This window comes from Podarcis bocagei, assembly GCF_964188305.1.
Source record: "Podarcis bocagei genome assembly, chromosome: 2".
NCBI classification, from domain to species: domain Eukaryota; kingdom Metazoa; phylum Chordata; class Lepidosauria; order Squamata; family Lacertidae; genus Podarcis; species Podarcis bocagei.
Genome location: NC_138126.1, coordinates 84722175 through 84743902, shown reverse-complemented (window position 1 = coordinate 84743902; position 21728 = coordinate 84722175). Strand labels below are relative to the sequence as shown.

The window sequence follows — 21728 nt, the reverse complement described above, 5'->3', positions numbered from 1 at the left end:
TTTTTTGGTGTGCTTTCGAACTGCTAGGTTGGCAGGAGCTGGGACCGAGCAACGGAAGCTCACCCCATTGTGGGGGTTCGAAATCACCAACCTTTTGATCAGCAAGCCCAAGGCTTAGTGGTTTAGACCACAGTGCCACCTGCGTCTCTTAGACATAACATACTATAGTTGTGGCTAAAGCCTATTCTATCATTTTCAACCTAATTCCCCCCAAATTGTTCATATACATATTTGTATACATTTATAAAGTATAACTCTCTCCTCTCTCACAACTTACTTCCAGTTGCGCACCCCTAAGAAAATGGAAACACATCTGGACAGAATTTTAGTTTAAAGGTTAATGGGCAAAATTTAGGCCACAACTTTATTGATTACAGCAATGTGAGTGGTATTGGCTTAGGCATTGGTAATAACTATATCTGACTCCTACCTGCCTTGCAGGAAGTCTGGAAGGGTAAGCCACCAAAAGAGGGAGCTCCGTCAACGGTGACCAACTGAAGCTCACCCTGGGGTTCCTGCTGGGTCCTGGCATGGCCCTAGCCTCCCAAGCAGACTTCGGACGAAATCCAAACCCACGGATTCCTTTACCTGAATACCCTTGTACCTGGAGGGGCAGGTGATGGCCACACCTCCCCCCCCAACTCACTAAGCCAATGCCTAACCACCAAACCTTACAAAGTTGTGATAATTGCTAAGAGGTAGGCGAAAACCAAAAGGCCCATGTCAATCTGCCAAATGGGAAAAATTCCTACCTGGCCTCTATTCCAAAAAAGGTAACGAACCAAAGTCAAGAGCAAGGCCAAAGCAAACCTAAAACACCAGGGCGCGTGGGTGGGTGTTCAGCGGCGTGAAGCAAGGTAAACTCCCCAGCGACGCACCGCTACCTTTTAAAGGCCCCACTCGATCGCACCACCACTCCTGATTGGCCAATAAGCCAACACGCGATCATGGGGCCATCGCATGGCTCAGGTTCATCCCCTACCCCTCCCATGGATGGGGGGGTGACGCCTATGGCCCATGCGCAACATGGACCCTCAGTTAGGAGGATCCAATTTATAGATAGTCACTAAAGAAAGGCAACGGTGTATATAAGGTTTTATCCTTGTTCCCTGATGTTCCAACAAATGTCATTCTGCAGTTGAGTCTCTTGGCCTAGACATGACTTTTGAAGCAGCTAAATGTTAGTCCCACATTGACCAGGACTTCCTTACTGTGTTGCTGCTGTTGATGTGTCTCTCAGAGCCCTTAATATTGTAGTACAATAGCATATAATAACAGTGGGTAATTCCCTGAAAATGTCAACCTACAGACTCTTTACACATGAATAAAACAATCAGAAGTGTGACATGCAAGATGATTCAGATGTTCTCTATTCCCTCCCCCATAAAGTTCTCCAAGAAAAAAAGGAATAAGTTAATTGTGCTTTATTGTATTGATCGTTTGCTTTCTCATCTGGTGAACTAACAAGAAATGTTTTTTTATTTCATAAATTACAACAAACAACACAAACATAGTAAATAAAGACCCTATGGGAAATGTGATTATGTTGAAATAAAGGGCAAACACAGAAATAGTCACTGAAGTACTGGTACCAGTTGACAATTTTGTTAATGTTGCGTTTGAGACTGGGAAATTGAAAAGAAAATTTGCTAACCAGGTGATAACAAATTATATGATGTTCAGTAGTATGAAATCCTCTTTTAAAAATGGGACTTCTATGATATGATATGATATGATATGATATGATATGATAAGAAAAGCAATGACAAAGCTAGACAGAATCTTAAAAAGCAGAGACATCACCTTGCCAACAAAGGTCCGTATAGTTAAAGCTATGGTTTTCCCAGTAGTGATGTATGGAAGTGAGAGCTGGACCATAAAGAAGGCTGATCGCCGAAGAATTGATGCTTTTGAATTATGGTGCTCTTGGGAGTCTCATGGACTGCAAGAAGATCAAACCTATCCATTCTTAAGGAAATCAGCCCTGAGTGCTCACTGGAAGGACAGATCGTGAAGCTGAGGCTCTAATACTTTGGCCACCTCATGAGAAGAGAGAAGACTCCCTGGGAAAGATGGAGGGCACAAGGAGAAGGGGACGACAGAGGACGAGATGGTTGGATAGTGTTCTTGAAGCTGCCAGCATGAGTTTGACCAAACTGCGGGAGGCAGTGGAAGACAGGAGTGCCTGGCGTGCTCAGGTCCATGGGGTCACGAAGAGTCAGACACGACTAAACAACAAAATGACATGATAAATGCAGTGATAAACATTGGGTTGAAAAGAAATAAATATCAGGGTGTTGCCATAGCTCTGTGTAAATTCCTGTGGGCATTACAACTTCCCATGTGGACTTGGTGCTGACCACATGTACAAATGGAGGCATTTATTCGCTAAAACAAAATATTATGTCAAGAAGTTTACAAATGCTACATTGGTCACTATTCAACTGCCCTAGTGCACATTTGGGACTATGCAGGGGTGGGTTGAGTAAACATCAAATAGAAGATGAAAATGATCCATTTTACCATGCAGAACCTGTACCTCTCCAGATTTGTTGATCTACAACTCACACCGCTCCTGATGATTGACCATGCTGGCTGGGGTTGATAGAAGTTTAAGTCCTGCGACATCTGGAGGGCCAAGAGATACCACTGATATAAAGGCATAATTGTAATGTGAGTGCACAAAAGAGGAAGAAAACAGAAAAAGGATCTTAAAAGAGTTATAAAACCGCAACCTTTAAGAATGTTCAAGGCAACAATTATGTACTGTTGCACTCAGTTTCTTTGTATAGTAACCATTATTACAAGATTAAAGGAATCAGGACAAAGCCATTTCCAACAGTGTTCAGAATGCTATAAAGGCAGACGGCCCTTTGTGGACCTGCCTGTTGTAAATATTCAGAGGCTTGAAGATTATTCTTACTCTAACATGAGTATATAGTAGCTTCAATTTTTGAGCCTAATCTTATCTTGTTAACTCTTGATTTTAAAATATGGTATACGTAATCCATTTCTTTACAAACCTAAATGGTATTTAAAAGTCACTAGAGTTCTCTGGTGTGGATCAGATATTTAGGTTTAGAATATTTGGGTTCTTGATAGTTTTAAATCTCAGGAATTTATCGGAAAAATCCTAAAATAAATATTGGCAAAGCAGCATTTTAAAAGCTAATTCTTTAATACTAACCAGACAGCTTGGATGAGGAATAAGCTTCAATAAATGGGAAACAGGCTGCAAGGGCCTTCACTATGAAGAGTAGTGAGGATGTGGAAATAGAAATGGGTTTTTCATTACCTGAGGGATTATGCTCAGACAAGAAATGCCGAATATGCTGAGGACCACAGCTGCACTTTGTCTGCTGTTGTATTAACAGATAATAGTGAAACAATGAAGCTGTGCAAGAAACAGCTATTAGTTCTCAGAAATACAGAAACAGTTACTTTCCTTTCCTTTAGCTTGAATTGCCCTGTTTACACCATGGTGTATGTCCAGTGTCTAACATTTTATAAACAACAGATTTGTAAATTAATGTGCATTCTGCTTGTGTGCACTTAAAAGGCTCACAGAAAGCAGGTGATGATTTCACACATTTCTGTTTTTTCTCACTCCTTTGTTACAATTGCTTCTGGGGCTTTAGTCACCACTGAAGTTAAACTCCCAGGTTTACTCTTACTCCATTTATTGAAAACATGAAGAGCTGTCTTCACAACATCATAATTGCTAACACTCATAGTCTAATAACAACAACAACAACAACAACAACAACAACAACAACAACAACAACAACAACAACAACAACAACAACTTATTATTTGTACCCCGCCCATCTGGCTGGGTTTCCCCAGCCACTCTGGGCAGCTTCCAACAAAGATGAAAAATACACTAAATATATGATCCCCATCTTCTTTCTAATACGGGCCTGTTGAGTTCAAAAACTGAGGCGAAATCTTGACTATGGGGTGCTGTTGTTTTTTGGCCATGTACTATTTACGGGTAATCTCCTTTCTATTCCTTGTATGCCACTGCATATTTGTTCTGCCTTTGTCTTCATATATACATAGTTTGCTATTTTCTTCGTTCTGTGCAAGATTGCAAGATTGAATTCCACTTGACCTTTTACACTTACATTTGAAAATTTCTGATTAGAGACATTCTTAGTAATGGACTACTTTTCCTTACCTTATAGGCTTTCTGGGTTTTCTCCTGGTTTAGTTGCCATACTATCATATCTACACGTGATGTTAGCTTTGTTGCTTCCAATCATGTCTTTTTTTGTAAACTGGGTATGCAGTGATGTTTAAACCACCACCCTCTGGAAATAATTTTCCTTCCTCTGCTGCTGTTAGAATAGAGTTTTTCACTGTATTTAAACCTAGCCTCAGTACCCTACCCCCCCCCACCAACCTGGTTAACTCCTAACCAGTTGGCACTGAGGGCTGCACCTGCCAAGTTTTCTATTTGGTCCTCATGCTCTAGAGACACTCAATCTTCAAACCAGACCCCTTCAAAGTCTTCATCTGGGCACAGCAACTTCTGCTATTTCAGGCACTGCAAAGTGGTGCTGACCCTTGGCTGCTAAGTTCCCTCAATGTCTCACTCTTGTGATAATTTCATTCCTTCACAGACTTTCCACTACAACCTGTGATTCCAATTCTTGGCTCCTTTCAGGCTTCCCTAGCCTCTGCAAGCCACAGTCTCCTTTTCCTGGCCTTTTGCTTCCACTTCCAGATTCTGCTGCTGCTTCACATGATGACCTGACCGCAAGGACAGTCTCCAAAGGCTGAATGACTTGACCAGCCTTTTATGCTCAATCAAATTCTCCTTCCAGCTAATATTTTAAAATTTGAGTGGAACTCTCCCCTTGCATCAGGCCACAAATCTGGTCTAATGGGGTGAGGCAGAATGTCCAATGATCTGTCTGGTTATAAACTCACTAGGTTTCTGTTGGTATTTTAGTGGGGTTTTTTGTAATTTGGCTAAAGAACTGGGTGCCTAGATCCAGGTTTGAGGCAAGTACTCTTTGGTGAGATTTAAAATCACAAAACATGTGGCAAAGTAGAGTGTGGAAGTAGAGGCTGTTAGACCTTTAAAATATCTCCTCCTTAGTTCCAGAGTTTCCCATTTCCCCTTAGTGTAGAAAGAGACCGCATGTTTGAAGAGTTTGTAAGAAAAACCATTTTTAACTTACCAAAGATAAGATTAATGTGCTTTTCCATACAGTAGCATGAAAAGACAGGCAGTACTGTACAACTTAGTTTCAAAATTAATAAGTGTTTCTAAATTATTTGTATAGAAATACAAATAAAGCCACACAGTCTATGCTTGGAGCAACCAGTCCAGACATCCTTACTGGTTGGTTGCATGGTGGAAAAGAGAGAGAGAACAAAGGCTTTGATATAACCCTTCCTCCCAAGCTTAGGGCATGTCACCTAGCTAAACCTTGCAAGATAGCTTAGTCTATGGTCTCAACCCCTCCATGCATTAGACTTAAGCATATTTTGTTATATTAGGATGAATTGTCCCACAATTTCAGTCTGCTATATATAGGACCTTTCTCTCAAAGCAGTTCTTGTTTTGACAGAATGTTAACTCACAGTTCAACTGCTCCAATCACCTGCAGTACTATTGAATATACATTATATTTCTTACAGCTCCTAGCAGCAAGTGAATATAATGTATACAGAATTAATTCCTATAAATATTACTTTAAAAACAAAATTTTACCTCATAAAATCTATTTAAAGAAGAATAATCTCTCTACAGCCCTGCACCTATTTAAAAAACATCATGTGATTTTTGAGCAATGTAATGAACATCATGTATAGTAAGTCTCAATTAACTAGTGGCTGAGAGGGCCATACCTACCCTGATACAAATCTCACCCTGAGTGTTGATGGAATATATTCAAATGAAATGTGCATTACTGTCAGGACAGGTGCTGGTAGCAAGTCCGTAATAACTCACATGTCAGTGAAGTTAATTCTTTATTCAAAGAAACAAACAGCTCCAGAGAGCAGGCCTAGTGAGCACAGCAACTCTTCCCAGTAGATCTTGCCCCAATGAAGCATCTGCAAGGACTGAAGATCCCCACCGTCCTACAGCTGCCTAAGCCTCCTCCACTCCCAGATCCTTACCAAGCAACCTGAGACTCTGTTGATGAGTCAGTCTCTGCTCTGCCCTCTTCATACCTTTTCTGATCCTGGGAGACCAGGGGGAAAGGAGCTGGTTTCAGCAGGAGGGGGAGACCCACTGACTTCTTCAGCAGCCTGACTGATCTCTGCCTCTTCCCCGTCCCGCCCCCCGCTTATACCTCTGATTCTGGACTGCTCTCTGCCACAGACTCTTCTGTCTCACCAAAACCCTGTTACGTCTTCAGCTTCCGACACCACCCCCTCTCAGTCTGCTCCCTCTTCTCCCTCTGACCATGCATTGTCGTCCCACCACCAATCCCCTGACTCTTGAACCGTCTTCGCCTGGGGTTCTCTTGGGGGTTCCCTAGCTGGTGCATCACTCCACTCCTCTGCATCCAGCCAGACAGCTAGGCTTAAGTCCTTGGCCCTGCCCCATCCCTACTCACACTTGTTTGGGCAAAGACCAGCATTCTGAGTGACCTTTGGCTGGTCACTGCTTCTCAATGGATTGCCCTCACAGGATTGTTGTTGGGATTAAATGAGGAGGGGGAGACCCATATATGCTACCTTTAGCTCCTTGGAGAAAAAGATGGGCTATAAATGCAGTAAATAAAATAAAATAAAGTAAATAAAGCAGTCTCAGTCAGTTTCAATAAGGGCAGGAGAGGAGATTGCACCGGCTTAGGAACTTTTTCTCCAAAATGTTACAATACTAAAACAGATTAAAATGGGCACCAGCATTTCTAAGCACCTGGATACGCTTGCCTAAACAAGAATATTTTTAGCTTGTACAGAAAATAATACAGTGAAGGCACCTGCTTGATATCAATAGGCAGGGAGTTCCAAAGTATATGTGGTGCCACACTAAAAGATTAAGTTCTTACCAATGTGGAATGGGTATTATGTGGCACTTCCACTAATAGTGCCAGTTCCACTAATTGAAGCAGTCAAGTGGGGCAGGAAGTTTGTGGGATCGTCTTACTGCAGTGTTATGCCACTATCTCTACAATAGCTTCCCTGCCTGTTGGTGGTACAGAAATAAGAACGGGACCTATTTCCTTCTTTGATGGGACTGTTCCACAGTAGCTTCTTTTCCAAACAAAATCTTCACTGAAATTAAAGACAACTGACAAGGATGACAAGTGCAGACCTTCTTAGCCCTATGGCTGGCTGAATGTTGGTTACTAATTATTAAAAAAAACTTGTAGGGCATTTCTCTCAAGGCCTGGTATGATAAAGTCTGGCAGTACTGGAAAATATGTCACAAAAGGTATGCTTCCTTAAGGGCAGCTTAAGAAAGACACTTTTAATATTGCATGGCAAGTATTTATTGATCATGTTGCAAATGAAAACACCTTTCATAGAGTCCCAGCATCATAACCTGGTTTGTGGAATTATTAGCTTGAAATGTATCTTCTTATCTGGATTTATTGTGTTGAGATTTTGAAACTGGCCCTTACAGTGACCCTGTAAAATAACAAAGTTATTTTAGTAAGTGAAATGCAGTTTTTATTTTTTTCTTCTTCAGGTGGTCCTTTTTATTGTGTTTCTCTTGAGTTGTTACATATAAAATAAAATTTGGTTTAAAAAAATCATACATGCAGCAGAGATTACAAATTACTTCTGTGATTTAGTTTGACTTGTGCAGTATTAGGAAAGTCCCATGATTTTCTGTAACCCTCTGTTGCATGTCTGACCCACAGAACAAAATTTGCTGCTCATCTGGAGTGTGTCTCTGGAAAATGTTTCATTTTGCTTTCTATTATTATTTAAAACATTATCCTCCCGCCTCCCTCATTAATTCCACTTAATAGTATAAATATGGTTTATTAAGAATACAAGCAGATCTTGGCCACAGTCACTTTGGCATGTTTGTCTAGGACTAAAAGTGGTTATGGTTGCATTTACAGTATTATAAGCCCCCAAGAGTTTTAATTCTGTTTGCAAGGAGTTCTCTCAGCTTGACTGTGAGTTTTTACTGTTATTCTTTACATTAGGCAGCACAGGATTCAGGAGTTCTCATTTCCTACTTCCTACTAATCCCTAGATGTTGTTTTACTCTCCTTGTTGTGGCAAGAAAGGTTACATGCCATTCCCAGTGTGTGATGAGATTTATATGAATAGCTCTAGAGAAACTGTAGAAGGAATCTATTGCCCTGCTGTGATCAACATGGGTAAGGGTGGTCAAAATCACTTGAAAATACTTATGTCGACAAGAGGGTGGATCCTGGAAATAATCTACCCAAAAGCACAAATAGTCAAGTTCTTCAGGGCAAGCCTCATATTAATATATTGCTTTGCAGACCACTTATGCACTGAAAGCAATAAGCTTTTGATTGAATTTGCAGTGACCTGAAAGGCTACTTAACCCATACTAGCATAATGACATGTAAATATGTGTGTGTGTGTTTAAGCATCTTTTGCTGATTGATATTGAACTGAAAAAAGAAATTGAGCTGTACATGCCATATGATGCCGTTAAACAAATTATTGAATTTGCAGTTAATTGACTGAAGAGTACAGTTAATTAATACTGGGATATATTTTCTTGCTTTTTCTATTTTAGCTGTGTTTTGCAGTGAAATTTAAATGGCTGCTCTTAGTTTAATAACAATAATGTTGTGTTAAAAGTAACACATTATTGAACTTGGATGAAATCAGTTCAATGGAAAATACTTTATTGATTACTTCTAATATAAAGAATGGGATTTACAATTAACCAATAAAAGATTCTTACTGCCTCCTCTGGTCTTTTCCGAGCTAAATAGTCACAGGGGTGTTAACCATGTGTTAACCCAGAGTCGCTGTGAAATCCTCACAATTCAGCAGTTCAAGAGTTTTACAATTTACTTATTTTTTATAAAAAATGTTTATAGGTTTTACATAATTTTATACATTTTATCTTTAACCATTTCAAAATATTAAAATAAAAGGTTCTTTCAAACCTTCGGACCTCCTTCCTTCCCTCCATGGGTTCCATATTCAAAGAAAAATATTATTTACCATTACGTATCTGTTATATATCCAAAGTTACCAAAGTTACCATATACTTATTTTACACATAAAGCCAAAACTTTAGAAATGAACAGCATGAAAAAGCTGCCCACTAAAGTTTTATGTAGGCCTCTGAAAATTCTTAATATACTTCATTCTGTGGAAATGTCAAAAAATAATTGTTGGTGATCATATAAATTCTCATTTTGGCCAGCAAAGAAACTGGCATAAAATATTTTTTTAAGTGTAAATGCCGATTGCAACATTTGAAGTTTGCTTCCTTTGGGCTTGTTTTCTCTTTTTTGATCTGTTTATGGAGATTAGAAAACATGGAAGAACAGGCTGCTCTTAGCATGGGATATATTTTTAAACTGATTAGTTAACTCTTAAACGAAAAGCTAGTTGGAGCCAGGGCTGTCCCTAGAGAAGGAGGCAGATATTGACAACTGCCCCAGGCTATGCACTTTGGGAGTCCTTGAATCTGGCATCAGTGACTACAGGTGGCAGTCTTCCTGCCTGGTCAGACCTGCCATCTTCTGCCCACTCACAAGACTTTCTCCCTTCTCCTTTCCTAGACCAAGAAAAAGGAAGGAAGTGGAGGTGGAAGACTCTGTTGGTACAAAATTGGAGGGGAGGAGTAGTCCATTGCTGTTAAAAGTTGCAGCAAAACATTCCATCTTGGCTGTATTCCTCACTCACCAGATTCCTTCAGGTTCTGTGCCTGATTCACCAGCTTTACCACCTCTTAAACCATTAGGTTGTGTTCAGCCTTTGCCTCTGTCCCTGTGTTGTTATTTAACTCAAAACGCTGCAGACCTATTTTACAATCAAATGTTGCAAATATAGAGAAAACAATTGCTTTGATGTCATAATGCAAAAGTGAGCGGGTGGAGAGACAATTATATTCTCTTAACATTATCCTTTTAAAGTCTTAGTAGCACAGAGAACCTCTGCCAGGGAGATTTTGATACCACACTTTATTTGTTTTGTTTTATTTACTTCCTTTCATTTATTAAATTGGAGAGCCCATGAGTCTCCAGGCATTGCTGCATTAATTAAAAATAACATGATGCAAAATTCACAAGTGATGTGCTGTAAAGTTTTTAGTATAATTATTTCTCTCCCCCCCTTTAAAAACCCTTCACCTTATTAGGAGAAATACAAACTACCGAGGTTAAATGTTTTAATAAGAACCTAATTTTTTCCCTGAGAGAAATAGATGCTGTGATTGAAATTAAACATGGAACCATGCTGTTTGTGATTAATGCTAGCAAATAGGAGGCAAAAGGAAACTGTGATTTTTACAATAGAGATAGGTACTCTAAACAGTGTTCCTGCAATCAAAAGGATACATTAATGGGGAACTTATTTGTCACTGAAATGGATGGTACACTTCGATATACACAAGACCAGGTTTTGATTTAATGGTGCAGTGATTTCTGAAGCCATATTCTACAAAACACATTTGCAGTCATTTTACAACTGATGTCTTAATTTAGTGGCCCGTTTGGCTGATCAAATCCTGACTTAATAAACCAGGATATGGATACACTGTGGGTACACCAATCTTTTTGCAAAACAAACCAGGAAGCTGCAATTAATCATGGCTTCCTTTTACATCTGCAGTGGGAACTATGGTGAATGTGTTCCAAACAAACCAGATTTGGATGCCATATTTAAATATGGCTTCTGGATCTTGGCCTATTTACAAACCATTCACCATAGTTCCCAGTTCAGAAGTTGTGTGTGTGTCTGTCAGTAGCCAAATTTTAAAGTATTGTAGAGGGACAATGAGAAAAATTACGAACTTGACGGGTTTTTTTACTCCTACTGTAGACATTATGCTGTGCTACATCTCTGAGCAACTGCTTCCTTGACTTCAGTTAATTGCTCTCCATTTCTATGAGTTTAAGAAGGTATGAAAGACAGAATAAATTATTACCTACCATTAATGTTTTACCATGCCAGAGATGCAAATATATTTCAAGCCAATCTTCTGTAAATATGTTGCCTGGCATGAACTGAGACTTCTTTGCAACTGCTTCTTGTGAATTTTGTCTCTAAAGTCTTAGATATTGCTGGAATTTTGCTTTTTTATTATTCAGAATTTTGTAATGCACTGTAAGGATAATGCTCATGTAAGTAACACAACATCTGAAAACGTTCCCCCCCCCCCTGCAAGTCTTGCCAAGCACAGTGAAAGCTTTAGATAATACTGAGCAGTGGGCCAAGACAATTTTCTCTGAATTGTCCATAGTGAGGCACCAATTTTCATGCAAGGGAATTAAATTTGATGTGATACAATTTAATTAACAGTACAACATGCATTAATTACAAAAGTTAAAGTTGACTTGCTGTGATCAGACAATTGCTTTCTCTTCATATTACTCATTTTCGATTACCAGCATTAAGTTTTGACTTCTTTGTCCAGAGACATTACAAAACTGAACAATAGAGCTGCAAGCATAAAGTGATCCACACTGAGGCAATAAAATAAAGCCATAAACTTCACATATAGATGCACAGTTGGGGTCTATACTGGTGGTGCAGACCAGGAAAAAATATATTGTGTTTGTGGTGGATAGTTCAGTGATACACAAACCCAATGTGCAGCACCTGTGAAAAAGGTGAATTCCATAGTTAGGGATCATTAGGAAAAGGACTGAAAACTTCCAATATTCTAATGCTTTTGTGAAAACCTTTGGTGTGACCTTGCATGGAATGCTGTGTACAGTTCTGGTGACCGCACCTCAGAAATGATATTGTAGAGGTAGAAAAGATCCAGAAAAGTCAGCCAAAATGATCTAGGTAGGGTGGGAGGATGCAGCAATTTCCCTATAGGAGAAGGTTATAATGTTCAGGACTTCTTAGTTTATGGGGCAGGGCTCTTAATACAGGATGGCGCATAACATGTAATAGGTATTACAGAAACCTAGTGGGATGAAACTCATGAATGGGATGTAGAAATTGAGGGATACAACGTGCTCAAAAGAAATAGGAATAGGAAGGGTGGAGGAGAAGCATTATATGTAAATGATGTGTACACTAGTGAAAAGAATCATGACTTAGAGTGTGGCAGGCAGATAGCAAGTATATGGGTAAAAATTGTAGGAGAGGGAAATAACAGTAACCTTATTATGGGTTTTCCATAGACCTCTGTGAGCCTGAAATTTCCCATTCTGCCAGCTGACAACCAATACTGTTCACATAGAATCATAGAGTTGTACCTTTCACTGATATTTCTATGTGGGGTAGGTGTGGGATTCCAGCATAGCATATCTGTAGATATGACAAAAACCACACTGTTTTTTAAACCCAGAAGCAAGTGTTACATCATATGTAGTCTTTAAAATGTGCTCTTTATTGATTTCGTCACATCTTCATCCTAGAATCCATTAGCTTTAGAATTGTCAGGAAATGGAGACAAATGTGTTAATGCTAGTACATCTGCAATATATTACTTTCAGTGAAAAAGAAGACTAAAAATATTGGGACAATATTATGTGTAATCCTATCTTATTTTTCACTGCACCAGCTTGATGTGCAGTATCAGTGCTTTCATTCTGCCAAGAGTAATGTTACAGTGTCTGCCTGATAATTGTTCAGATATCTTTTCAATTACAGCATTCGACACTGTTTGTGACAGCTACGTCATATATAAGGGTGCCTTACAAAGGATGTGTTTAAAGTATTTTGTTACATGCCTGCTACATTCTTATTTACATTTACTCAGTCAGCAACCTTCTTGTTCCCTCTCTTGTATTTATCATATATGCTTCTACAATGCCTCTCCACCCACACATAACCACACTCCCTATGATTCCAAGGCTTGCTTTTAAAAATGTATATATTTTGGTATTGTTTCAGAGAACCTGTTAATAATAATAATAGTAATAATAATAATAATAATAATAATAATAATAATAATAATAATAATATACCATCTCAGAGCGGTGTACAACATTAGAAGCACATTACAAAACATCAATGATAAAATCATAATAAAAAACATACTGACAGCTGACAGCCTACTAGTAAAATAGTCATCATAATAACAATCCTTTCCCCCACACTTTCATAGGACATAGATTGTTTAATAGCCATAAGCCTGGGTAAAGAGGAATGTTTTTTCCTGGCATGGTGCCAGGCAAGCCTCTCTGAGGAGAGGCTTCCACAATCGGAGTCATCACAGAAAAGGCTTGTTCTCTTTTTGCCACCCTCCAAACTTCTCTGGGGTGGGGGGCATAGAGAAAGGAGTCATGTGACAAGTGCAGGGTCTGTGGAGAGAGGCGATCCTGAAATCCTGAGCAATATATGACTTTATAGGTCAAAAGCAGCACTTTGAATTGGGCCCAGAAACTAATCAGCAGTCAGTTCAATTGTGCCAGGATTGGTGTTATATACTCAAACCGTCTTGCTCTAGTTAGCAGCCTGGCTATTGCATTTTGCACCAGCTGAGGTTTCCAAACCGACTTCAGAGGCAGCCCTACACATAACACATTACAGTAATCCAGCTTAGAGGTTATCAGAATGTATACCACAGAAGTTAGGCCAACCCTGTCAAGATAGGGCATAGCTGGGCCACCAGCCAAAGCTGGCAGAAGGCATTCTGTGTCACTCTGCACTACCCAGAAAAGCTCTGCTGGGTGGCATAGTGAGGATGCAATTGAAGCTTAAAGTATGCCTTCTTTGTTGCCTTCACTGTCACTGAGTGAGCTCCAAAATGTGCACTCACCATGGTTTGGTTGTATTCATCTGGAGTTTTCTTCCACTTGTGTTCAAGCCGTCTCCCAGCTTGCTTCTTTGCCCTAAGCTTGGGAGTATACCACAGAACCAATTGGGCTCCACAAAGCAGGAGAGGGCACTCAGGAGCAATTGTGTTGATGGCCAAGCCGTATGGATACAATTAACCAGGGTCTCAACAGGAGGGCAAGTCATATCATATCAGTCAGAAAAACCCCCAGAGTCTTCTGGAAGCCTATTGGATCCATCAGCCTCTCAGGGCGGACCATCCCAATAGGTCCAGGATGGACAGAGTACTGAAAATGTAAAGCACAATAGGAAGTGATCTGACCATGACAAGGGATAGATGTCCTATATCCCCCACCTTCAGATCACCCTCTTCCCATCCAGTCCCTTCCCATCCCACCCATACAAGATCCAGAGTCTGATCTGGGATATGCATTGGGCCAGTGACATGTTGGAACAGCCCCATGGTTCTCATGGTAGCCATAAAGTCTTGAGCCACCCCAGAGCCAACCACCTCATGTTGAAGTCTCCCAGAACCAGCAGTTTGGGAGTTTTCAACACTGCTTCTGAGATCAGACTCGGGCGGTAAACCAGCAGAATCTCCAGTCTCTCCTGATTACCCAGTGCCATGAACCCTCAGAATCACATAACCTATGAAACCAATCACAGAACCTATGATTAGGCATATTCTCAGAACCCTTATACATTGTGTGAGCAAAATAATAATAATAATAATAATAATAATAATAATAATAATAATAATAATAATAATAATAATAATTTATTATTTATACCCCGCCCATCTGGCTGGGCCTCCCCAGCCACTCTGGGCGGCTTCCATAAAAACCAAAAATACAGTAAAATGTCACACGTTAAAAACTTCCCTGAACAGGGCTGCCTTAAGATGTCTCCTGAATGTCAGGTAGTTGTTTATCGCTTTGACATCTGCTGGAAGGGCGTTCCACAGGGCGGGCGCCACTACCGAGAAGGCCCTCTGCCTGGTTCCCTGTAGCTTTGCTTCTCGCAGTGAGGGAACCGCCAGAAGGCCCTCGGCGCTGGACCTCAGCGTCCGGGCAGACTGATGGGGGTGGAGACGCTCCTTCAGGTATACTGGACCGAGGCCGTTTAGGGCTTTAAAGGTCAGCACCAACATTTTGAATTGTGCTCGGAAACGTACTGGGAGCCAATGCAGGTCTTTCAAGACCGGTGTTATATGGTCTCGGCGGCCGCTCCCAGTCACCAGTCTAGCTGCCGCATTCTGGATTAGTTGTAGTTTCCGCGTCACCTTCAAAGGTAGCCCCACGTAGAGCGCATTGCAGTAGTCCAAGCGGGAGATAACCAGAGCATGCACCACTCTGGCGAGACAGTCCGCAGGCAGATAGGGTCTCAGCCTACGTACCAGATGGAGCTGGTAAACAGCTGCCCTGGACACAGATTTGACCTGTGCCTCCATGGACAGCTGTGAGTCCAAAATGACTCCCAGGCTGCGCACCTGGTCCTTCAGGGGCACAGTTACCCCATTCAGGACCAGGGAATCCTCCACACCTGCCCGCCTCCTGTCCCCCAAAAACAGTACTTCTGTCTTGTCAGGATTCAACCTCAATCTGTTAGCCGCCATCCATCCTCCAACCGCCTCCAGACACTCACACAGGACCTTCACCGCCTTCACTGGTTCTGATTTAAAAGAGAGGTAGAGCTGGGTGTCATCCGCATACTGATGAACACCCAGCCCAAACCTCCTGATGATCTCTCCCAGCGGCTTCATATAGATGTTAAAAAGCATGGGGGAGAGGACAGAACCCTGAGGCACCCCACAAGTGAGGGCCCAAGGGTCTGAACACTCATCCCCCACCACCACTTTCTGAACACGGCCCAGGAGGAAGGAGCGGAACCACTGTATAACAGTGCCCCCAGCTCCCAGCCCCCCAAGACGGTCCAGAAGGATGCTATGGTCGATGGTATCAAACGCCGCTGAGAGATCCAGCAGAACTAGGAAACAGCTCTCACCTTTGTCCCTAGCCCGCCGGAGATCATCAACCAGTGCGACCAAGGCAGTTTCAGTCCCATGATGAGGCCTGAATCCCGACTGGAAGGGATCCAAATGGTCCGCTTCTTCCAGGCGTGCCTGGAGTTGTTCAGCAACCACTCGCTCAATCACCTTGCCCAGGAATGGAAGATTTGAGACTGGGCGATAGTTGGCCATCGTGGCCGCATCTAAAGATGGTTTTTTAAGAAGCGGTTTAATAACCGCCTCTTTCAGCGGGTCTGGGAAGGCTCCCTCACGGAGGGAAGCATTCACCACCCCATGAAGCCCATCGCCCAGTCCTTCCCGGCTAGCTTTTATAAGCCAGGATGGGCAAGGATCCAGGAGACAGGTGGTTGGTTTCACTCGTCCAAGCAGCCTGTCCACATCCTCGGAGGAAACAGATTGAAATTGATCCCACTCAACTTGACTAGACAGAACTCTAGCACTCTCCCGCCCCGGCCCTGCTCCCACGGTGGAGTCTACTTCTTCCCGAATCTGGGCGATTTTATCTGCAAAAAACTTTGCAAAATCATTGCAGGAGAACATGTGGCCCGTACTGGGCCCCGATGTTGCAGGTGGTTCCGCTAAATTGTGAACCACCTGAAAAAGTCTCCTGCTGCTGTTTTCTGCAGATGCAATAGAGGCGGTGAAGAAATTCTTCTTCGCCATCGCTATCGCCACTTGGTAGGCTCGACGTTGAGCTCTAACCTGTGTCCGGTCAGATTCGGAATGAGTTATCCGCCACCGGCGCTCTAGCCGTCTCAACGATTGTTTCATTGCCCTCAGATCCGTGGAAAACCACGGGGCTGTCCGGGCTCCATGCAATCGGAGAGGGCGCTTCGGAGCCAAACAGTCAATAGCCCTGGTTAACTCCACATTCCAGCGGGCCACCAGGGAATCGGCTGAAAGATGTGTAAAGATCATACATCTTAGGAAAATCAAATACAGTGGACGCTCGGGTTGCGAACGTGATCCGTGCGGGAAGCACGTTCGCAACCCGCAGCACCCACAACCCACAGCGCTGTGTCTGCGAACGCACAGGTTGCGATTCGACGCTTCTGTGCATGCGCAAAGCGTGATTTAGCACTTTTGCGCATGCGCAAGCGCCGAAACCTGGAAGTAACCCATTCCGGTACTTCTGGGTTCGGCGCGGTGCACAACCCGAAATCACACAACCTGAAGCATCTGTAACCTGAGGTATGACTGTACTCAGTGCTAATCTGGCTCACCCAAGATATAATTTGCACAGTGCTCAGTGCATACATACGCAATGGCAACATCACCAAGGCCAATGAGTTATCTAGCTGTCCCCCTTGCTCCAATCACAAGATATCTTTTGATCACAGTCTTACAATTTACAAGGTTGGGGAGTCACTTAGAGGGGTAGCAGTCTTGCAGTTTGCTTATTTAGCAGCCTCCTAAAATTGCGAGCACAGTTCATCCCAAAGTGAAGCCAAACCCTGTAGGCTTGGTTCTTCATTTCTTGGCTGCAACACCCCCTTTGAAATCTGTCAGGAATTTTTGTGAAAGAAAACTGCATATAGATTGAAGTATTAGCGCCTATGTTTCTTAATGCACTTATAACCTGCTGCAGAGAAAATAGCTGGTGTAAAGAAGAAGAATGGTTCAAATGGCAATCACTTTGAAATTAAAGAAACAAATCTGTCCTCTTTATACTTAGGGCATTTAACAATCTGGCACTGGTATGAAAAAAAGAGAGAGACTGGGCTCTTTTTTCAACCAGAACTCACAAGAACTGAGTTCTGGCACCTCTCAGGTGGGTGCCATTGTCATTATAAGAGAACAAGGGAGGTTGTTCATGTTGAGTTCCAGAGCCTCTTTTTCTAGAAAAATAGCACTTGGTAGAGGTCTTCATGTTTCAGTGTATACTCTGTGCACGTAGAGCTTCACCTGCACTTTATGAAGCATATATATTGTATTCCAACTGTGTAAATAATATATTTTGTGATATCTAGCCTTTTAAGCCCAGGATAGCTGTGCTGCAGGCTCAGGCTTGCTTTTTCAATTTAAATTGTAAATATTTCACTGGATGCAGCAGACTTCTATGTGTCAGCTGTCATCTGCTCCTGGGTCCCACTCAGACTGTGCCTTGCAGCTCTAGAACTTAATAGTATCCTGAATTTACTTAAGGTAAAGGAATAGTTTCGGCCCTATCTGACATTGTTAAAATTGCTTGTGGTGGCAACACTGAATGATTTTGTTGGAACAGTTGGCAGTTGGTGGTATCAGTTCACCACTGGACACACCACTTTCCTTCCTTCCTTCCTTCCTTCCTTCCTTCCTTCCTTCCTTCCTTCCTTCTTGTTCTGAAGACACCAAACCAGCTCATCTTTACAGAACCAGAAGATGATACAATTGGTGACTTCATAACAACTTCCATGTTTCTAGAAAATTTGTCCAATGTGCCTCCTTATTCCTTGGGCATGGCTCCTCTACTCCTAGTGTGCTTACCTACTCTTTTGTGACAGTAACTCTTGTGGACTTTTGTGGAGTAACTCTTTTTGTTACTCTAAATAAAGGTATTGCCCAACTGTTGGCATTTTTCTTAGGGGACCAACATAGCTTCTCTTGTGTTTTATGTACCTTGGAAGAACGATAAATTTAACTGTTCAAGAGCATGATCTACATCCAGTAGTGCTTGGCGATATATTGATAAAATGTCTGAAACCAGTATGGCGCTCAGATTGCGATACTGGTTTCAGACAATTTGAACTGGCAATACATTGCCTGCGGAAGAAAGAAGCAGCCAAATAAATTCCAGACATTATGATATATCAGTATATTGCAGTATTTAGCTGCTGATATATCACAATATTGAAAACCAGATATCGCCTGGCCCTACCAGCTGAAGAGGGACTTTGTTTTTGAGGGCTTATGCAATATTTTCCAAATGTTGGCTTGTTTGCTTCTGCTGTCTTACTTATCATTTCAGGCTGATGGCAGATCCCTAACAGCTGGACTTTATATTTCAAAAAAATGGGGATTAGCCATTTCTTCTTTGTTTTAGATGTAAATTTCAACCTCTAGCATCTAACACAGACCAATCCATCAATGTCTGTAATATTCATTTTGAGTCTAGGTCTAAATCCATATCTTTTAGCTATAACTTGTACCCAATTTTCACAAATTGGTTGGTCCATTTTAGTTGATATTGCTCAACTGCAGATTTATTTCCCCTTTAAACTTTCCTTTTTTAAAGGAAATATTCTGCATTTCTTACAAGGAGTTATGAAAATGCAAAGGAATCTATAACATGCTTGTATTAATCGTCTTTGCCTATAGGCATCTGTCTTGTAAAGGCAGATTTTAGGTCTTCAAAGGAATGGCTTATGAATCCTACCTAGCTTCACATATGTGTGGCCATAGGTAAAAATAACACTTGGAGAAAGACTGTGATAGTAGCAATTTTGAGATTAGATATGAAAATGAGCAAATTCCTTAGAAGTTATGTATGTTTCAAGGCAAGTGTAGAATGTGTGCTGTGCTAGAGTAGAGAATTTGTGTTTGTGGGCATATCCACATGGTAACTTTACACACTGGCCGTGTTGCACACTAACATAGTGTTTTCTGAAAATAGCCTCTGGGACAGTTTAATTCTATGTAAAATCATGTAATTAGCAATGTGGAATCATGGGGGGGGGGCCCTTGGACAGAAATAACTCATTTGACTTACCTGCAGTCATCAAGAGCAATAAATTGTTGTTGGCATCCGTCTGTCTTGGAAGACAATAAAAGAGTGCCTCTTTAGGGGTGAGGTCAAACCATTAGAGAGTTACAATTTCTGCTGTGGCTGTAGAGACTGATACAAGAGAGACATGTTTTGTTGCAGCCGGGGCATATGAATATATCTAGTTGTGATGATGCAGGTGTACCATGGTGTTTCTTTTTCTGTGTGCTCCCAGCAGACATTCCTCCTCTGGTTACTGCTGTGGATACATGACATTACTGATTGTCTCTAGGTGCTGCAGTCATCTGCAAGTGATTCTCACATGGTAGGGTTAATGTTGCCAGCCTTCATTTCTCATTTGCTGGCATTTTTGTAATGCACATGTAATGCACCTGTTGAACACATCCTTGGGGATCCTGCCAACTTTCTTTCTGTGAACATGACCAAGCTAGTGTAGACAGTCCTGAGAGGAGTGCAGACATGCTAGAAATGTGGGCTTGGGAGGACACATCTTTGAGACTCTGCCTTGCCATGTGATGTCCAAAATCTTCCTGATGCAGTGCTTGTGGAAGGCATTGAGGCATCGCTCCTGACGGGTGTATGTTGCCCACATCTCACTGTCATAAAGCAGCATGCTCACCATGCATACCTGGTAGGCCTTCATCTTGGTTCTGGTCTTTAACATCACCTTCTCCCAAACCCCTTTTTATAGGTGAGCCATTGCCAATATGCTTCTCTCTCTCTCTCTCTCTCTCTCTCTCTCTCTCTCTCATTTATTTAGTTTTTCAAATTTTGAAATTTACAAACAAATGTCAAACAACCAAAATAGAAAGAGAATTCCTTAGTTTCCCCTGGACTTCCCTCCTCCCTTTTGTGGGTCCTTATGTTAACTTTTTCCTCCTGCATCTTCTCTATTAATCCAAATCTTTTAAGTCTCCATTACAACCATAATTCAGTGTTAAACTACAAGTGTGCCAATACACTTGTCCAGCTCATTGTCAATTGAGAGGCTGCTGGTTATGGCAGAGCCCAGGTAGATAAAATCATCTACCACCTCAAGCATGTGGTCACCAATGCTGATGAGCTGAGTGCTGGTGACTTCCTGACCCAGGAGCAATATAACTGAATGTATTGTGTACAAATTTGAGGTGTCTAGGTGTGCCATACTGCCCTATGACAATTTGTTGTTCTTAGGGCTGGTTTTTTTTTTAAAAAAATACCCATTTTTATTTCTAAAATAAGGTATGTGACTGGATATTACGCAAAATCCCATTCATCAGACCCTTCTTACTTTCCGTTAGTTTCTTGATCCTTTTTATGCACCCTCCATTTTCTGTGGTTCAATTTGATCCTGTTTCTGGGGGAGAATGAAGAAGAAAAAATAAAGTGAAAATCCACCCTTCTTGGGATTTCAACAGGATCAGGCTTTAGCAGCATTCAAAGATGAGGGTATAGCTATCAAAAAGGGTATAAATCAACCCCTTAAACACAGCCAGAGCCACGCCAGAAAAATAACATAGTTCTTTTTGAAAAGACAAGACAGTGTTATTTACCATTTCTCCTCAGGGGTAGGTTTGCATATACAAAGAAGTTGGGCAAAATGGCTTTGAATTTTGCTCCCTGATTCTCTGCCTGATTTGAACTGAAAAGCTGGAGTGGGCAGGTCCGTAGCTTTGCAAAGAACTATGGTTGACATGTTCTATTTTGTCTCAAGTTTACTGCCACACCAGTTTGATGGCTGGCCAGCTGCAGACCCCAGCAGCATTTTTGTTGGTATCTGTCAATCATACATGCCCTGGAATGATTTCAAGGGTATACAACCTGCCACATAACATCCAGATTAGATGGTATCATGAACAGGGAAAGCTGACAGGTCACATGTGTTTGCATGCAATGCAGAATCTCTGGGAAAACTAGTGCAATGAGACAGGTTGTTTCAAACTATAGATATTGTTGAAAATCTCTGCATGAAAATATTTCATAAAAAGTAAGCTCTAAGCAATCACACACCATTTAAAGCATTAGTCCACTGAGTCCAGGGAAAATATAAGCATAGACTTTTATATGTGCATGCATGATGTCTTTCTTTCACAGCAAAGGATCACAGTTTCACTGCTACTAGCTACAGTGTAAAGTATT

The 21728-nt window shown here is 41.5% G+C and overlaps 1 protein-coding gene and 1 long non-coding RNA gene across 20 annotated transcripts in view; one reads left to right on the top strand and one right to left on the bottom strand.

The window, feature by feature from the left end:
• The window catches only part of TENM2 (teneurin transmembrane protein 2), a 745234-nt gene that overhangs the window by 555902 nt on the left and 167604 nt on the right, over nt 1-21728 (top strand). The gene's annotated exons all lie outside the window — the stretch shown is intronic.
• Nucleotides 7437-9932, bottom strand: LOC308581973. Its single transcript, XR_014005424.1, has 2 exons — nt 9826-9932; nt 7437-7599 (listed from the first exon to the last, which is right to left on the bottom strand). It is a non-coding gene; the product is annotated as an uncharacterized lncRNA (long non-coding RNA).